Source organism: Ambystoma mexicanum, chromosome 4p (assembly GCF_040938575.1).
Source record: "Ambystoma mexicanum isolate Mex_15411 chromosome 4p, UKY_AmexF1_1, whole genome shotgun sequence".
NCBI lineage: Eukaryota > Metazoa > Chordata > Amphibia > Caudata > Ambystomatidae > Ambystoma > Ambystoma mexicanum.
In genome coordinates, this window is record NC_090927.1 from 260,666,344 (window position 1) to 260,686,488 (window position 20,145).

Genomic DNA, 20,145 nt, shown 5'->3' on the forward strand with positions numbered 1-20,145 from the left:
AGCTGGATGTGTAAAAAGTGCAAGTTTGGTTTGAATGTAGAAAACTGGGAACCAAAGTGACATTTGGCTGAAGCCTGCCTTGAAGAGAGTGAATTCTGACCGGCAACTACCCCCAACAGGAGTTGAAACTTGATCAGCAGCTGTGTTCCCAGGCCTGGCTGCATTCTGCTGCCCCTGCCAAAAGGAGATGACACCTCTCTGATTGAATTAGGGGAGTGGCACCTGGGGACTGCAGGAAACTAAACAAAGCACTGTCCTTGGCCCAGGCAAATGTTAAATTAGAGGGGTCGTAAATGGCTTCCTCTTGGAAGGAAATGGGGTGGGGCACTGCATCTGTGAGCAAGCTGAGCTTGGGTGAAGTGGATAAACCAGAAATTCCACCATGTGCTTTGGAAAACCACACCCCTCGGGGCCAGAGCATAATTTTAAAAAGATGGATAATTCATAGTGCAGACTTGTAAAAATTATATAAATAACATCATCATTCTTGTGATTTTCCTGTGCACATTTTAAGAGGTGTTAGAACTCTGTGCCATGTTCTTAGGCAAAACCCCATGAATTATGGAGATTGCAGACACGGGGTTCACGCTAGAAAAATGAAAAGTTACTGGAACATGTGTAGAAAGGCGGTGTACATGTGTGCCATTTTTGGTAAACGTCCGATATTGGTAAACCAACTAAAAACAAAAATAAGTTGTAATTTTTTAATGCAAGCTCTTAGAAACATCAGAGTTGCAACAGAATGTACCATAAGTAATCTGTAATATGTACATGTAATGTCAACCACTTGTGTATCTGGGAAATATGTATTTGGATCAGAAATAGATTTGTGTGCAATTTGACAAGGGGAGGATCCTCTGACCATAAACCTACCTCATCACTCTAACTCACAACTCAGTTCCCCCAATCAAGGGAGAGAGGAGAACTGGGCCAATGATAAATTGAGAGGGGCAGGCTCAGTTATGCTACACACACACCCACTTTCTAAAGACATAAAAAGAGCCACTGGAAGCCAGGCAGGGACATTAAATTTTAATTTCCTTGCGGAGCACGCTGACAGACGACTTCACATCCAGAGATCCGGACTGACTCCAGCAAGACAGAGACCAGAACTTAGAACTCTGACTCCAGAACTCAAAGCAAAGGCCTAACCCACAAGCTGAGTTCTCTTCAGCAGGCCTCAAAACCTAACCAAACTATTCACAGCCGGGCGAGCTGTTGGAATTCTTTGCCAAAAACTTTTGCCAGAACCGGTAGCAGACCCAGAAGGCAGAATTATCCAGAGAGACCAGAGATCCAGAGAGACCAGACCCAGACCAGATCGCTGAGAGCTGACCCAAATCGCCGTGCGCAGGACCAGTACCCAGTGTCGAGAGAACCGCAGCCAATCCTGACCCGATCCGTGACGAAGTCGCATTCCTGTCCAAAATATAGTGTGAGTACTCAGCCAGAACTGGGCAAAACCAATCTCTTAGTTTAAAATAATCTAATTCAAACTATTTTAACCTATCTAGAACTACACCATAGCATTGTGTGTCCTTCTGTGACTTTAAAGCTGCAAAACTGTCATCTGTCATTCTGAAACTTTAAAATTTAACTTCTGAAAATCTACCTCCACAAAATCGTCCGTATCTCTTGAACCGTTTGTGATAGAACCGACTTTCTATTCATTATACTTTTTCCGTAATCGCGCTCGACGCACTCGGAAAAAGTGCCGCGATTTGCGATTTGGCTCAAACTTCTTCACGTGTCAAAATAGCAGCTCCTTGCTTTCCTTTGCTGAAATTCGTTTGCAACCTGACAATCATTCATAGAGCATTGCTAAAGTGATCCTGAACTAATTTAAAGTAGCTATCACTCACCCTGAACCTCTAGAGGGAATTAAAATAATTTTTAGCATATTTTTCCCTTCTTTGCATACCACCTTTAAAGTACTTTGCCTGTGTTTAAAATCATCCTTGTGATCTAAGCTTGCTAGGTGCGAACTGAATTCGTATTGTACTGGGATTGTATTCCTGAAGACTGTGTGTGTTACTTCCACCTCCTTACATTGCATAGAGGGGGGGTGAATTGCCAAAAGGGGAAAAGTGATTATATTATGTTTTGCTGAAATCATATCAAGTTTATTCCTGTGTTGCTTCTTTTCCACCTTGCATTTCCTTGTACCATATAAAGCATTCTCAGCTACCTTATCCTCTATACTACTCCTAAGTAATTACCCAGTGTGCTAGTATCACATCATACATTGTTGATCACTCACTGTCATATGTCTAAGTGTAATATCAATTATTAATTTATTATAAAAGTGTGATATATATCTATTGTTTAATTTTTCAAATAAATCTTTTAATTTGCAAAACAAACCTACTTCTTGGCTCAGTGGGGTCAGGGGGGATTCTAAGAGAGGGGCGTTATACAAGGGTTCATCATCCAGATTATAACTTGTCATAAAAATATATAAATAAGGACTTTCCTTGAGCAATCCCAGACAAGGCACTGATTTAGTGGGAATGCTTGATTGGAGTCATTAACAACCCGGAGTGAGCTATCAACCCACAGTTCCCTGCCGCCACCAGCAAGGTACCACGCTAATGAGCCCCATGTCAGCCTACCATTCGACTTGCAGTCTTTATTGATGATGTTTATTTATTTTATTTTTGCATTTGTAGAGCGCACTACAGCCCACAGGCATCGAGGCACTATAATGTTCATTAATACTATTGCCTCTAGCCCGCCGCTCTAAACTGTATTTATTGTACACGTGTTTCTGTTGCTTCATATACGCTCCCCTGTAGTGTGCCTTACCAATTCGTGCCTAATGTGATCTCTACACATTGCCCATTTGTCCCGCACTATTCACCTGTGCACACCTTTCAGCCTGCCTAACAATTGGGCCACACCTACCACTCGCACCCTTTGCATAGTGGTCATCTCTTGCCTCCATGCTCCCCCGTGCAATTTGCACTTCCCTTATACCACTCCACTGCCCATTCAACCATGCTGCCTCCATGTGCGCTCCCTGCTAGCCTGTCCTACAAATCACGCCCTATTCGAAACCCCAAAGGCCGCTTGCTATCCTGCTATTTACGTCACCTTAGATAGCCTACATTACGCAGTGTACTGCTCGACTATATGCTGTCTACTACTTGCCCGTTATCGCTTGCATATAGGGCCCGCATCCTATTCCAATGAGATATGACCATACCACCTGTATGAGTGAGACCTTAGTCGCTGTCCAACACACTCACAACCTCCCCATGCACCAGCATCCAGGGACTGGCAAGTTCTAAACCGTGCACATGGCGACCTGGAGTATTGTCTTCTGTACCTGCGCGAGTATCATCGCCATCTGGTCACCTGCACTCCACTCCTTGCTCAATACAGGCACAGCAGATCAATTATCTCTAAATCCTGTGCAGTACAAACCCAATTACCACCACAACGAGTACCCTAGCCTTACTATGTCCACCATAGCACTCAACTTCCCAAACATACCTTGCTCCAGCTTCCACAGGAACAAAAGACTAGGCTCCCGGACCACTACAACACTCAGAGCACAACATAAATCCCTCTTGCTCAATAGCTCCCCTCTGCCCAATAGCACTGGTACTTCTAGTAAAGACTCACTCAGACTTGCATCTCATGTATCACAAATCCCCTTACCTAATACCCCCTACCCCAGCACAACCAGAAGTTACCACCATCAAAGGGGCCCTCATGAATGCTAGATCACTAATTGCCCACGCCTTAGAAATATCAGACCTCATCACCTCCAATAAACTAGACCTCCTAGTGATCACAGAAATGTGGCTACACCCGGCGGCAGGTCTTGCGCTTATGTTAGCACTCCGAGATGAGTATCACATCATCAGGGCCGATAGAAATAACAAAAGAGGAGGTGGGGTAGCCATCATTGCCAAAAACACGCTGGCCATCAGAGAAAGCAACACCCCACCTCTCGCTTCAGGAGAATTACTTTCCGTAAAACGCCCCCTTTCATCAGAGCGGACACTCCTCATCCACATCCTATACAGACCACCTGGGCCACTATCCTCCTTCGAGGAAGACTTAACCTACCTCCTCACGCAAAACACCAAAACTGGCTCACAAATCCTGCTCCTAAGCGACTCGGCCTACACGACAAATTAGATACTAACGCCCTAGTCATCCAAACTACCATCATTGAATTAGGCATCTCATTGCGCATATCCGATCCCACACACAATAAAGGCAGAATCCTAGATTGGATAGCAGACCTTAACTGCAACACCACAATCCTCTCTAACACGCCGTGTGCATGGTCTGATCACAATGTCATTTCCTTCGAAATCCACAATTCTAAACAATCGTCTCCCAAGGATCTCCAAGCGCAACCAGCCTTAACTAGAAATAACCGCCATATCTCCCTAGAAAGCATACTCCCTTTACTCCGACCTATCACCCATCAATGGCAGGCACCCGACCTAAACCCGACAACAATGGTAGAACTCTACAACCAGAATCTACTTAAGGCCCTAGACCAACTAGCCCCTCTCAAACTAAGGAAAGCCAAACCTCAGGCACACCTTAACAAATGGTTTACAGCTGAGCTGAAAACCCTATGTAAATCTAAAAGAGATGCAGAGGCATCCTGGAAAAAAAAAACATCAGCGCAGAATAAGGATACATTTACAACCACCTCCAATGTGTACAAAACAGCGATTTTAGAAACCAAAAGGGAAAACTATAACAACAGAATCTCCAATGCCAAATCCAGCAGAAAGGAGTTATTCACTATCCTCAAAGAACTGGAAACTCTCATCTCCCCACCAGACACCTGCAAAAAAGACGCCCTCTGGTGTACCAATATCCAAAAGGTCCTACTTAACAAAATCACTCTACTTCAAGCCAAAATTTAAACTAAAAAAATCATGCCTATTGGCCACCGCCAAAGCTGCCAACCCAGTCAATACTCTACTTAAACTAAGACCCCAGCCCACTACTCAAACCAAAGCGTTTGAATTCTCCCCTGTCACTACTTCAGAAGTAGAGTGCATCATTGAGGTCTCAAGCCGTCCAAATGCCAAGGAGACATTTGCCCAGCATCAATCATAAAAGGAGCCAAAGAATTTGCCTCCTTTATCACATCCTTCATAAATACCTCCTTCGCCTCATGTGCCGGTCCCAAAAATCTTAAAGATGCCTGGGTCATGCCCCTTCTCAAAAAAAATAACATCGACTCCAAAATTCCCCCAAACTTCAGACCAATCACCACTGTGCCCTTTCTCCTAAAAATCTTAGATAAGGCAGCATACGTCCAGATCCAGAATCATCTCGAGACAAACAATCTCCTGGCCTCAGACAATATGTATTCCGTCCTAAGCACGGGACAGAAACTGCCTTCCTGGATCTGAAAATCCAAATGGACGAGGCTAGGGACAATGGAAAACCTGCGCTACTCCTCCTATTGGACTTGTCGGCAGCGTTCAACCTTGTCGACCACAATATCTTAACCAACCATCTAATCACAGCGGCCTCCTTCTCCAACACAGCCGCAGCCTGGGTCAACTCCTTCCTCTCAGATAGATCCATGAGGGTCTTCTCCCCTATTGCTTCAGCTGATCCCACCCCTATCACATGTGGAGTCCCTCTAAGCTTCTGTGTCTCCCCCACCCTTTATAATATTTTCACTAAGCTCCTAGTTGACCTTTCTAGATAACCTTGGCGTATCCTACACAAACTACGCAGACGATACACAAATACTCATCACACTATCAGGTGAATATCGAACTGATGCCACTCGCCTGAATAATATTTACAGCAAAATTCAGGCCTGGATGGCCAATCACGGATTATGTCTCAACTATGAAAAAACCAAGCTCTTACTCAAAATTTAGACTCAATAAACTCGGCTCCAAATATTCCACCTTCAACATTGATGGCAATCTCATCAGAGTTGACAAGGAAGCCAAATCCTTAGGCTTCTATCTAGATTCTAGACTAACACTACAACGACAGGTGGACGACACCTCATCCACAACAGCCTACACATCAAAACTGATGAATGCTTGCAGACCCTTCCTGTCCACCAGCAGCTGCATCACCCTTGCAAGAGCACTGATCCTGTCCAAACTGGACTATTGCAAAACTCTCTACCTCAGCACTAGCCAAAGAAATCTGTACAAACCTCAAGTACTGCAAAATAATGCCCTCAGAACTGTCCTAAACATTCCACGATCCAATCATATTTCTCAAATCCGACGCAATACCAACTGGCTCCCCATCCAAGACAGAATCACCGTCAGAACACTCATGATCACTCACAAGTGCCTAAACAATGCAGCCCCCAAGTATCTTACGGACAAATTCCCCTCGGAACGAAGCCACTAGACCGACCAGAGCCAACTATACTGCCCCAACATTCCCAAATTCAAACTGACCAAAGCAGGAGGGTCCAGCTTTCCGGAGCTTGCAGCTAAGTCTTGGAACAAGCTACACTGGCGCTATGGACAGATCCTATGTTCCTCTATTTCCGGCACAAAATAAAATCATCGCTGTTCTCACAATCTAACTAACTCCCACTAGGCGCTAAGCGTGACTCCAGGACCCAGCTTCCGGACTACGTCCTTAGCCTAAGCTCACCTCGCCCACTGCGCTTACTGTAGTTTCTCTACTGTTATATATCTCCATATACTATCATTGCTTTGATTGAAAATATCTCTCCAGTTTTACATTCTGTATACTTCTGTACATTTTCATGTCAGTTACTGTAAATTACTGTAATTACTGTACATTTTCACTGTAAATTCTCATTGTATGTTGCACTATTCCTGTAACCTTTTTGTTCCTCGAGTAAAGCGCCTAGATACACCCGTGTTCAGTGTGCTATATAAGCAAATAAAACAAACGAACAAACAAACAAGGCCAGCTAAGGAGCACACAGGACCACCAGATTGTAGCGAGGGGTTTAAAACTAAATCTAAATCCCTCAAACAATATGAGCTATCGGGTGGCACAAATCAAACTTCACAGCTTCAACAAACATTCCACAATTACTTTATAAATTAGTATTTGCCCTGGCTATGAATTCACACCACCCTTATAGCTAACAAGTATTGCACACCAGGCCAGAGGCAGCAGAGGAAGGAAGGATTGTTCTGTGGCCGCCTGGATGACAGACCCTTGTTGTAACCTGCTCCTCTGCCCCCAGTCACTACCCGAGACTACGCTCACCTTCTGAAACGCCAGGGTAGGGACGGCTGTTGAGACGCGCTTGCCGCAGCATTAGATGCGCTGCTGGTTTCATTCCACCTTAGCCCTTAAAGTCGCCGGCACTGGCCCTGCCTTCTTCATCCGCTCCACATCAGTATTCAGGCTCTTGGTCGCCACCTACTTATCCTCCATGTTTGCAGATTCTCGGCATCATGGATGAACACACGTGACTGGCATCAGTTCAAAGCGCATGCAACTCGTACATAAAAGAAGCAATTTTGTAGGAACACATTTCTACTCGATTTACAGAAGGCGCTCTTTGGGGGGCCCCTCGTTGAGCGCGCTGTCCGCTGCTCTGAAAACGAGGTGATGTTTAATAATGAAACTCTCAAATTGTAAAACAACCGTTGGACACGTTAGCAACATCCACATATTCTCTTCTGTTGTTGCAGCTTCCGCTCAGCTCGTAAAAAAGATCACTCCGTGCCAGACTTTTAACATAGTTCATCAGAAATTCTACTGTTAAAAAACATTGCCGCATACAAATCAAAATATAATGGGCATGTAGTTAAGTGCTCTCATTTTACTCCTACTTCGGAGCGCGCACAGCTCTCCGACAACAGCAGCGGCCCGGCAGACAGGAGCGAGAGGGGTGCTTTAGAGGAGGTCCCAGACATGGCCTGCACCCCTGCCCCTCATTTCGAAGTACCAGGAAAGTACTCGCCAAGGTATGTGACGCATGAGGAGCAAATGAACCAACAGAGAGCCGCGCTGGGTACATCAGAAGATCCGTACCTGTTGAAGCGCCCATAATCAGACAGCCCTGGGCAGCACAGTACCCTATCAGACAGCCGTACCAGCCGATGAGACGAAATGAAGAGTACATGCAGACGGTCCATGAAGAGACCCAAAGAGCCTTAATGGAAGGCCGTGGAAATGACTCAAGGGCCTGAACAGACTCGCAAATGAACGAAAACGGCTAACAAGGATAGCACGCCAGTACGAGCAGCTATGAAAAATAGATGTAATGGACACAGAAAAGAGACAATGGTGAAATGTAAGGAAACATGGCTATGAGGCATGATAGAAGTAGCCAACTAGTTGATGCATGTAAATAGGCTTGGAATGCAAGAAGCTAAGAAAACGATTCGGCTTGCAATGCTTAGCAGAAGAATAGAGCGGCAAACACCAACCATATATCTACCTCACTAAGGCACATTATACAAGTGCGACTCCATTTTGTTAAGCAGAAGTGTGCCCAGGCGGCCAGAGGCCTAACAGGCCAGGTTTCATATCCCAGCGAAAGCCAGGGAGAAGGAGCGGAATCGAAACTCAACAAGGAGCAGCTCACGCCTGGGAAATCGAGGTCAACCAGAGAAAGGGAGGAGAGCGTCAGCTAACAGTAATCGAAACTTCAGAGCATACCAGCCTGCCCCGTGAAGGTCAAGATAAGGGAGGCCCATGCAGGTGGAAGGGCTGAAGCAGAATTAAATACACTAGGAACTGGGGAACTGAAGCAGATTCACATTGAAAAGACATGTGACCAGTCAGGCGCGAAGAATTACCAACGTCTGATGTAACCCAGATCCAAGGATCCCATAACTTCTCCAGATAAGAGACTACAGCTTCGAGCCCATGCCCAGCCAACTAATTGACACATAGCTCAAAAGCCCTGATTGAGGGAAGGGAGGCAGGGTGAATCTTGGGACACCATGCACCTGGGTGTCCATCTACATGCTGCTAATTAAAATGGGGATTTATGTCTAGGGGTGTAACCTGCCCAATCACAATGGACCATGTAATATAAGGTCCTATAGATAGTAGAACCAATGGGACGTCGTAGTTGTAGTGACATCTATCATGCGTGATATAGAGGGTTGGGCAAAAACGCCCACCCGATAAGAGTTATTTAATCCGCATGCTCTGTTCCCATATACAGATATATATGCACCTATGCTTAAGTTACCTTTCCTAACCAATTATATTGCATGACGAATTTGTAGAGTTAGATGTCAGTGATGATAAGTTTTGCCTGTAACTATTGCTGTTTGACTGAAGTTCGAGGAAGTTGGAGCGAGACAGGTGATCGCAACAATGCTGATTCCCAACTGTTTCCCTGTTTGATGTACATGTCATTAAACTGACTTCCCTTTGCCGAATTACTGAGTCCTCATTATTGAGTCGTGTTGGAGTAAGTGAATCCTGCACCCCCATTCCTCACATGGTGCAGCTATCTTGTCTTACAGGTACTAGAGGGTGAGCACTGACCTATGGGCCCGTCGGTGAATATCTCGCCCCCGAGTACAGTGCTTCGGCTTTTTCAGCACAAGTTGCCATGCCAATGCCATACACTGCTCCCAAAATCCACTTTCTCCTTTTTTTACATTTACAGTACCAATGTTTTAGCGATTAGGTGGCTTACACCACCAAAGCGCCAAATCCAAACACCATAACTTCATATAATTTGAGCCTTGGTTCAGATACATGCCTCTTGCTGTTAACCTCTAATGTGTATCCTCTGTTTATGCTGTGGAATGTGTACATTACCCATAGCTTCCATACTATCTCATTCATCCATGCTTCAACAGTAGTACATTATGAGAGGTTGCTAATAAGCGTTCTGTACCTGTGCTGGAGTATGTGTACCTTTGTCATACAGATGCTGGTGTGCGTCCTACATCTATAATACAGCCTGTACACCATCTTTGTGACTGCTATTGTTAAAGTTTGTCCTTTCCCTATGCTAGAACACCCTCATCGTGGAGTGTTAATGTTGCCCTTGAAAGGCCTCTTTATTAATCTCATTCCAACACGGATGAAGGATGTAAGGGGACTTCGAGGGACTAGGCATGAATATTTTAATCACCTCCACTGTGATATATAAAGTATAGGTTATGATCGCACCAAAGCGGTGGGGAGGGCACAGTCAGGGAGTGGTGTCCCTTCATCTTTTTGATTCAAAGAATACCCAAAGTTGTCTCTCACCCAGCCCCAAAATACATTAGGATAGCAAAGACGTAAAAGGGTCAGACACAGAGTCCAAGGAAACACAACACAGCACAGAAGTGAGAAATAAACCAACAGAGTGTCATCAGCACTAGGGTTCTGTTTGGGTATGGCTTACTCCATTAAATAACATTTATTATTATGTTTGTTTGTTTGTTTATTAATTTCTAATGCGCCCCAAACCCGAGGGTAACAGGGCGCAGCAATAGGGAGATACACAGCTTGCAGGTTACACATAGGTCATAGCATTACAATCAAGACAGAATATAGTATGAATACAGAGCGAAGTATATACAGGTGCACATATTATAACAAGTCGGGTTCAACAAAGCAGTATATCTACAAGGTAGTGCAAAGTATTTCTCCACACTTCAATAACTGCGCCACACTATAGTATTCCTGCATAAGGATTATTATTTATTATATTGCCCTTTGGATAATACGTGTTTCGACACACAAGTGTCCTTTTCAAATCCGGGCTAATGATAACACTATGTTCCCATAACATATAGTTCCAATTAGTTGACGCACAATATCCCGGGTTGAATCCCCTTGCAGAGCACATAGAAATGTCCTGCCGTCTGTTGCTAATGCAGTATGGCTAGAGGTAGTACAAACTAATGATCAGTAGAGTTGAGCAGGTTAATATGGTTTTTTCTAAAGTGTAAATATGGTTGGTCTGCTCTGAGCTCATGTGGCAAGGAATTCTAAAGCTTAGCCACGTTCACAGGGAAGCTATTACTGCCAATCTTGGTAAGTCTAAATTTCGGAACCACCAGACAATTGGTATTGCCAACTCTAGTTGGTCTGAGGGTCCTTCTTCTATTTAGTCTGTCTGAAAGGTAGCTTGGGGCAGCATTATTTAATGCTTTGTGAGTCAAGGAGACAGTTTTTAGCAGGATTTTATTGTAGGTGGAGAGCCATTTATATTGCCTTCTAGTTATTATTATGCATATTATTATTATTGTTATTATTATTATTATTATTATTATTATTATTATTATTATTATTATTTGTTATGCGCAACCAACAATGGCCCGGAGGCATACGGGCGCAGATTGTGAGGCAAAGTAATCATATAGGACACCAAAGTAGTGCATGATTATCTGAAGAGGTGAGTCTTAAGTTTGTTTTTCAATTCTTTGATTGTACCATAGTTTCTCATGTTGGCTCGAAGGGCATTCCATGCTATCGGTGCACTTGACCAAAACGCTCCCTTTCTCATGAGTTCTAGTGCGGTTTTAGGTATCTGGAGATTCCTATCTAAAATCATTTCACCAATTTCTGTGCCATCTTTGAACACACTGGCACAGGAGTAAACACACATCTTGTTGGGAAGTATTTCTCTTCTATGACTTCATGATTTTGGATGGATGTACAAGAGCGCACAGGACCTGCATATCCAAAGTAATAACACATGGACTCCTCTACTATAATGGAAAGCACAGAGAGGCTCTGCAGAAAGACCTTGTTGCTAAGGCGAACTCAAATAAAGCCAAGTGCTATCTGTGATATTCCCAGCCCCAACCCAAACAGGAGCCTTGAGTAGACATATTTTGCAAGGGATTTAGTTCCTTTGATTCCAGAGGTACTAATGTTATGCATATTATGCCTACTACCAAGATACTTGCATGTGTTAAACAATGACTACAAGCAGGTGACTGTCAAACAGACTCTTCTGGGTTATGTGTAAGTATGATAGGATTACAGCAGTAGTTGCAGTTAGCAGAGATCTCAATTTGCCAGTTGTGAAATAATCTGTCTTTTTGCTTCACCTAATGTTGTAATGTAAAGTGCTCTTATATATCGCTCTTTTGCCAATAATGTTGGCCTCGCTGGGCATGGTTCTGTAAGAAATGAGGGCAAGGTGTGTTAGTCGGAAAGTGGGAAAGCAGATGCAGAAAGCTTTGGTAGTGATGGATGCAGGTTGGAAGTAACCATTACCTGTGTGTCGATGTGAGAATCGTCTATGTTGTTTGTGGTTAGTACCGACTGGGCAGGTTAGCCATATGGGCATCCCCCGGATTGCAGAGTGCAAAAATAAATTAGCAGCATGGTTGTTGATAGAAGATGGATAAGATCTGGGACTGTTAAGTACACTGGAGGTCCTCTGCAGCAGTGTGGGAGGTGTAAGGATGCAAGATTTTAGTAGTGAAGAGTTAGTTGAGGGATGAGGTGGGTGGAGAGTGATGGCAAGGGTGTTGTCACTTCCTTGCTTTTTTGTGGTAGATTTCACTGAGATTAAATGTGTGGACCAGTGCCACGCAGGATAGGTTCCAGGAGTCAGCTTAGTTTGCCGCAGATGCAAGTAATATTCCATTCCATCACATGCATACCTGCATTTATAATATGTGCAGGTATACAAACTGGCATGCAATGCTAATGCTAGGACTTATAGCACATGAATTGATCGCTTTGGTTTTACATATTGAATACAGCTCAAGACCATCACACATCCCTAACTGAATGTAATGTAAGATCAACAACACATGGCACTATTAACCGCCGCCAAGTGAGATGTACAACAAGGACAGATCTCAATCTTTCTCTTGATTCATTCTTTCTGGTTTAAACATATACAACTGTGCATATATCCCAACTATCCCTATCACACATCCTTATTGCGTCTCCCCCATTGTTGTGACCAAAGTCTGTCTGATTTGTTTCCCCTACTTCCCCATCTTTGTCAGGTTCTGCTTACTTCTTCCCTGTTTCCTTTTCATCCCAAAGATTAAAGTCTGATTTGTGGCAAGGGTGAGGTCACAGTTTACCTCCAATCTGACACATTTCTGGGTAATAAGGCCACTATGGTGGTGCTGTTTTTGTACCACTCCAGATCAATGGATTTGTGTCAATTAAGAAACATGTTGGGAAATCGAATTAGATTACTAAAGTCCTATTGGTGGCAAAAAAGCAAATATTAAAGGTCTGGAGGACAAGGAAGAAACCAACAGTAGTGGACTGGATTTTAGATGTGCATGTTTTGTCAAGATATGAGAAAACTATGTTTTATAAGCAGCACAAAAGAGAACTTTATAATGATCTGTGGGGAAGATTCATTGACCTTTATGGGTGATCCTGGATTATACTGTGCAAAATTAGGGTTGTTTTTAATTCTATTGTATATGTTAGGGGTGGGAGGGTGGTTGTGTTTGTGGTGTGTTTATGTGCTGTTGTTCTAATTGTTTGTGATTGTCGGATTCTTACTTGTTGGTTATATTTTGGGCTACATTACATTTAATCAGTTTGTGGATATTAAGACTGATGTTCAATGTATATCATCAGTTTTATTATTGTTATGGGGAGTTTTATTCTTTTGTGCCTAAAATATAACCTTTTTGATATCTTTGATGCATTTCTGTTTTCTATTGATAATAATAAATAAAGAGATTTTAAAAAAAAGAAACATGTTGGGCAAAAAGCATAGTAGATATCCCTTGCTTATGTATGGTGTAAATCCTTCAAGTAAAACATTTGACGTAGCAGGGGATGCAAATTTGGTGGATGTGGGAAGTGATCAAAATCATAACTTGGAGTCACCCCCGTTGCTCATCCCATAAGCAGATCCCTGAGATTACAGGTCGGATCAACAATGAGATATAAAAAGCACACCATGGGCATCAGCAAAACAAAAGAGGTGATGCCTGAAAGGTTTTGAAATATTCTTAACCTCTGTCATTGCTCTGGGCAACCCTCCAACCCATCGTTCTTCGCCTGCCAAGCCATTACAAAAGGGTAAAGACCATATGCAAATCAGTTTTGGTCCCACCCCAATGGGCGTACCTTCGACCAGGTTCTGTTTGATTTATATATGTATGCATAAATGTGCTCCAACATTTAAGATGTTCGCGAACATGAAAGTCCTCAAAAATGAAAAAGTTTTACGAACGTTGCGAAAAAATAATTGGCATCCTCTTTGCCATTTCCTTCACATTTTCCACAACATTCTCACCTCCCCAGAGGTTGTTTCATATCTATGTCTACGTCTAGATCAGGTATCTAGCACAGCTTTCATTTAAGCATTGTTGACACACTTCACATTCATCCATTATTATTTATTTTATTAATAATTTGTAAGGCGCTTTATACAACTTAATTGTGTTTCAAAGCACCACAAGGCTAAATAGGAAAGGAACACGGGAAATAGTAACAGTGGTAAGAAAAAAAAGCAACTATGATATATATACATTTGTGATCCTACTAGGCCTTGTGGCTTTCGCCCAGGCAAGTGCAGTGATGAGAAGTGTGAGGGCGGGTGGAAAGGAAGAGCAGAGGAGTGGACAAGAGCTGTTGCAGGGCCCAAGAGTGAAGCGCTAAGGGGAGACAGGAGGAGCATCTCAGGCTAAGTGCTAGTACAAGTGGCTTTCAAGGGTGGTATGTGGGGCCATCATGCAGGGGCCTGCCGGGCCTTCCGTTGGCCATTCAGGGCCTTCTGTTGATGTCAGCGAACATCACAAAGCCTTCTGATCCACAGACACAGAATCAGAATGTGAGTCCATGGCCCAGACCAAGATATCACTGATTTGTTTTACCTATATTTTGGCAATTCTTTTTTAAAAACATTAGACCGATTAGTACCAAATTTGCCAAAGCATGGATTTGGGATTAGAAGCTGCTTCTCACAAAGGTTTGGAGAAAATCCATCCAGCTTAATAGGCTGTAGAGGGAGACATTATTTTCAATGTAAGTCTATTAGGATTCTAAAAGGTTTGGGTTTATATTTTTAACTGTGCCACTAGCGTACAGTAAGGGAGAAATGGCATATGAGGAGGGACACAAAGCTTTTTGTTGTTTATGTGCTCATCCATTGACTGTCCATGGCCATGCTAATCGTTATCGCCATTCCAAGTGCCTGCCCCTACCCACCCAAAACACCTCCTCATGTGAACTCTTCAAGCTCGTTTTAATAAAGCCTTACCAAGAAATGTTGCACTCAATGGCCCTGATTCATGGAATTATCTCTGCAGAAAATAGGGGACTTGCACACGCACCTTTGTGCAAATCCACCTTCGTCGATTCATGGAATCGAATGCACTGTACTTTTCCTGGACTTGCACGTCGCGTTGGCCTGCACGTCGTTGTGAGCCGAGGAACGCCTTGCCTGAGACTCCAAGCAGAGTGTGGGCCGTGGGCTACGCAGTGAGCAGAATAGGGGGCAGAACATTCAGAATGAGGAATTACATGTGAAAATGAGGGCATGTTGAGGGACGGTCCATGGTGAAGCAATCGCACTCCCATACCAGTGCAAATAAACACGTATTCATGGATTTTAACTTTAAACGCCGGGTCGCGAAAAAGTTCACGCAAATCCTGGTACACTCTCGCTACCTGATAGCAGGCGTAATCATCAACGCCCATCTATAAAGCACACAATACACACCAAACGAAACATATCCAGCCACGTTTAATCCAGCATTTGTTGGACCGATCGTGCACAGACACCACAGGAGAAGGAGAATGCCAGGGCCCGCATCTTCAACCCACGTACCACCCTCTTCGGGATGCCGGATGACCAAGTCTATGGCAGGTACAGGCCCCCCACCCCCATATCATCCTAGACCGGGTCAGGGAGTGGGAAGACCAGCTAACATTACTCACAATGTGCTCTCAGGCCCTTAGCCCCTACAAAAAGTGCTCACTGCCTTACAGTAGGTGGCACCTCCCAGGCCATACAGTCGCGCTGCCTACACCAGGTGCTGGAATGCATAACCGCACAACCTTCTGTGCACCGCCACATTTATATGTCAAGAACACTGGCAGAAAGGCAAATAGTCATGCAGGACTTCTGTGGCGCACTTCCCACAAGTGCTTGGTGCAATAGATTGCACCCATGTTGCGCTACGTCCCCCCAGAGTGACAAAACACATATACCACAACCGCAAACATTGGCGGTCAATCAATGTTCAGGTTGTATGTGATGCCAAGGGCATCATAACTGAAGTGTATGCCACCTATCCAAGAAGCACAAATGACAGTTATATATGCTGGATGTCACCACCACACCGGAACCTGCCAGCTGGAAAGCAGTTGAATGCATGGCTCAATGGTGAGTATGAATGCACACACACATGCATGCATGTTGGACACTTACCAATAGACCCTGGCAATAAATGATAATGACAACCATGTATACATTTACAGGGGACAGTGCCTACATGCCAAGCACATTCATGATGACACCCATACAGAATCCCACAACACCACCTGCGGTAAGGTCCAATACTGCCCATGTAGCGACTAGGGGCATAGTGGAGCGCACATTCAGAGTGCTTAAGTCACATTTCAGATCCCTTGACCACTCTGGTGGTGTGCTTCTATATGCACTACCAGTTGCTTGCAGGATCATTGTGGCAGCATGTGTCCTGCACAATGTTGCCACACGGTGTGGTGTCCCAGTGGACATGCTGGTGGGCCACCGCCCGCACCCACAGGCACGACCCGTGTGCATGGGTGGTCAAAGGGCACGCAGGGAGGCTGAACGTACCCAGCTGGTGCTATACTACCTTAACTAAAATCCTGCCCCTGTGGAATGTACATGATCAAGCCACATCCCAGGTGCCATTCAATGATGACCATGATCCAGTCCTCTGTGCACACAAAAACACCCTGAGAATGTGCCCCTGGGAGGGCAAAATTGTGTGCCTCCATTAGACATAAACCAACATGCACAAAGTGTGGCCAAATGAAAGACACGTAAGTGGGTGTACACCACCAGCACCACAGTAAGCATGGAGTGAAACCACTCCTGAGGCACAAACACATCACTAATGTACAAGAAAGTATCACCCAAAACATGTGTTGCTACAGATACATTCATCAACTTGCCAATTATCAACTATGAGCAGCTAGGCCTTCATGGACTCCACCAATCCCCATAGGGCCAATGCAATAGGGCTGCAAACCTGTGTGAGAATGTGAATGGCATGCGCACATGTATTCTTGTTGCTGTGAGCACAAAGGCAGTGGTGCCAGGATCCAATTGTGACATACATGCAGCTAATATGGAGATAATGCACCCCATATCACAAAATGCACTGAACAGGACACAATTGACAAGTCAGACAAAGTGATTGACACACCCAAATGGACACAGTCGCAGATGAAGCAAGTAACATAGACATTCCATAGCAAAATCAACAGTGAGTCATAACCATAGGCAGCATGGCACTGCACCATTCACCAACAGAGTCATAGCAACTGCAAGTTCTTATTCCTGTGCAGAACAGTGTCCTTTACCGTGTCTTGGGGTTGAGCCTCTCTCTGGTGCAGGGTGTCCCTTCCTGCCATGAGTGGCAGGGGGGGTTAGAGCGCTCCCTGTCTGGCTGGAACCACTTTGGCATCCAGGTGCCAGGCCACCTTTGGACTGTGGCCTGCCGTATCCTCCTGGGGTGGGGCAGGTGTGTCACCACCACTTCCCTGACCACCTGTGGCTGGGACAGGTGTGTCACCACCAATTCTGCCACCACCTGGGGCTCGGGCAGGTGATTCATCACCATCACCTCTATGCCGACCCTCTCTGCCCCCTTTCCCTTCTGGGGCCTTTCCAACCATGTCACAGGTATAACGAATGAATGGGAGGCACACCAAGTTATTGCCCTGGGCAATGTGAGTCAGGGAACAGTCTAAGTGAAGTACGACGTAGATGTGTGGTCCAGCAAGGGTCAAATGTATGCCAAACGGGTAAAATAAACGGGACGCGATACGCAGTGGCACCAAATAACACAAAAAGGGCATACACAACACCTGGAAAGCTTCCAAAAATGAAAAAGTTGTACGTGATACGCAGTGGCGCCTAATAACACAAAAAGTGCATACGCGACACCCTAAAAGCTTCTGACAATGAAAAAAGATGTACGCGATTCGCAGTGGCAACCACAAACAGAAAAAGTGCATACGCGACAGTCTCAAAATGGGGGAAAGAAATAATGTGCATCTGCGCAGTGGCGCAACACCCCCAAAAAAAGAATGCTTCCTGAAAGGAACAAATTGGGTGCTCCCCAAATATGTGGAAACTACAATACTCTGTCTTTCGTTCCTTCGTGTGCACAGTAATGCATTTACTCGTCCTTATGGATCCTCGTCAATGTCGTGAACCGCATTGGCATGCTGCATGCAGCGTGTGTCACGTAACTTCCACTCTAAGGGTCTTTACTCTGTTTTTGGCTGCCTTTCGAGCTGAACACGGAAGAACCACTTTCCTGCCTCTGTGCCATGTTATCTGCCTCCTCCTGCCCTGTACTGCCTCCAATGTTGCCATTTCCTGCTGCCTGTTCAGTGTGAGTGGATGCTGCTTACCTGAACTGGGTCAGGGTGCCTGCTTTCCAGCCATTTCCAGTGCTCCTGTCTCCGGCCATGTGACCACCTCAGCTGCTGTGTTGGACTCCCATCTTCACATATCACCACCACTGCTCCACAGTCCATCCCCAGGACTGGCCAAAACACCCACACCTGCCTTGGGGATTGCCATGTTCACACCATCTACCTCTAACCAGAGCGGCAACCCCATGGCAGCAAGGCAGAGGACTGTCAACTTCACTGCCAAAGAAGTTGACATCCTGGTTGATAAGTTCCTGGAGAATTATAATGCCCTCTTCAACTTAGCGATGCAACAAAGCAAGGACGTTTCCAGATCTGGAAGGGCATAACAGCCGCCATCAATGTGGAGGGGGTGGCCGTCCGCTGCTACAAAACCATCCACAAGCACTGGGAGGACTTCAAATCCAGGACCCATGCCAAGGCCCGGTGCTTCCCGAAGGCTGATGCAACCGCAGAGGTGCATCGTGCGCGCAGGTGCCGGTTGTCGAATAACATGTGGGCCCTGGCGAGGTTCTACCCGGAGCTGCATGCCCAGGTCTGCACTTTGAAACAACGACTGGAGGCGGATTGTGAGTAGGCATGTGTTGTACTGCTCTACGGTGCAAGTGTCTTGTGCATGTGCTGGCATGTTTGCAGTGACCCCCTTAGTTTTGCAGCATGTATGTCTCTGCGACAAACATCTGCATGCAGGTCCCAGCTAATCTCCATTCCCACTCCCACAGCACTCTGGGGTTGACGCTTACTGATGACCAATGCCTACAACTCTGATTGCAAAACTCAATACACTGGGAGAGCCTTGAGTCTTACAACATCCTGAGGGACTGGACAGTGCTGCTTTTGGTACTGCCTCGAACTTCGAATCACTGCTGTTGTGAACCAGTCAAACTGGCTTGCTAACCCATGCAACAAGCAGAACATGCCACTTGTGAGGTTCGAACAAGCAGCTCGCTACTGCAGAGGGTTTCAAAATGCCACCTCTTCGAACGTTGCATCGATACATCAGGCTTGCAGCTTTGACATTTTTGACCTCGATTTGAACAGCTGGAGCATCGCATCATGTGTCGACCCAAAGCAGTGGTTACCAAATGCCTTGAACCGACCGATCCTGGTGTGCCATCCGAATTGCATTGCCGAATGCCACCCTTGAAAAGCACTGAGCACCGCTTCAAACTGACTCGACGCCAGCTCGCCGCTTAAACCAGTATGACTTGCCACAGCCAAACCTGGTTCGACCAGCATCTGCAGCACCTCAACGCCTGGTTTCACACCCTTCAATTTCCTAATATTGGAATCAGGTACTTTCAAGCGACCCTGTCATGCTAGTCCGCCTTTTGGCTCACTAGAGACTGTTTAAGTCAACGTTGCACTTTTTTCCAGCAAGAACTATGCTTTTTGAACACATTGTTGCTTTTGCTGCCTGTTTCCTCCCGGACAAAGTATCCAGATGTCCTGCATCTTCTGTCTTCTTTTTACAGGAGTGGGTTTTTGAGTGGAGGTTTCGCTACTACTCATTCCTGTGCTCATGCAGAGCCGAAGTCATTTTGCCACACTCTCCCCTTCGTTTTGCTTTTGGGACACGAAGACGCTTTTATCCTTCTAGCTGGTTATGTATTGCATTGTTTTGTAGTTTCA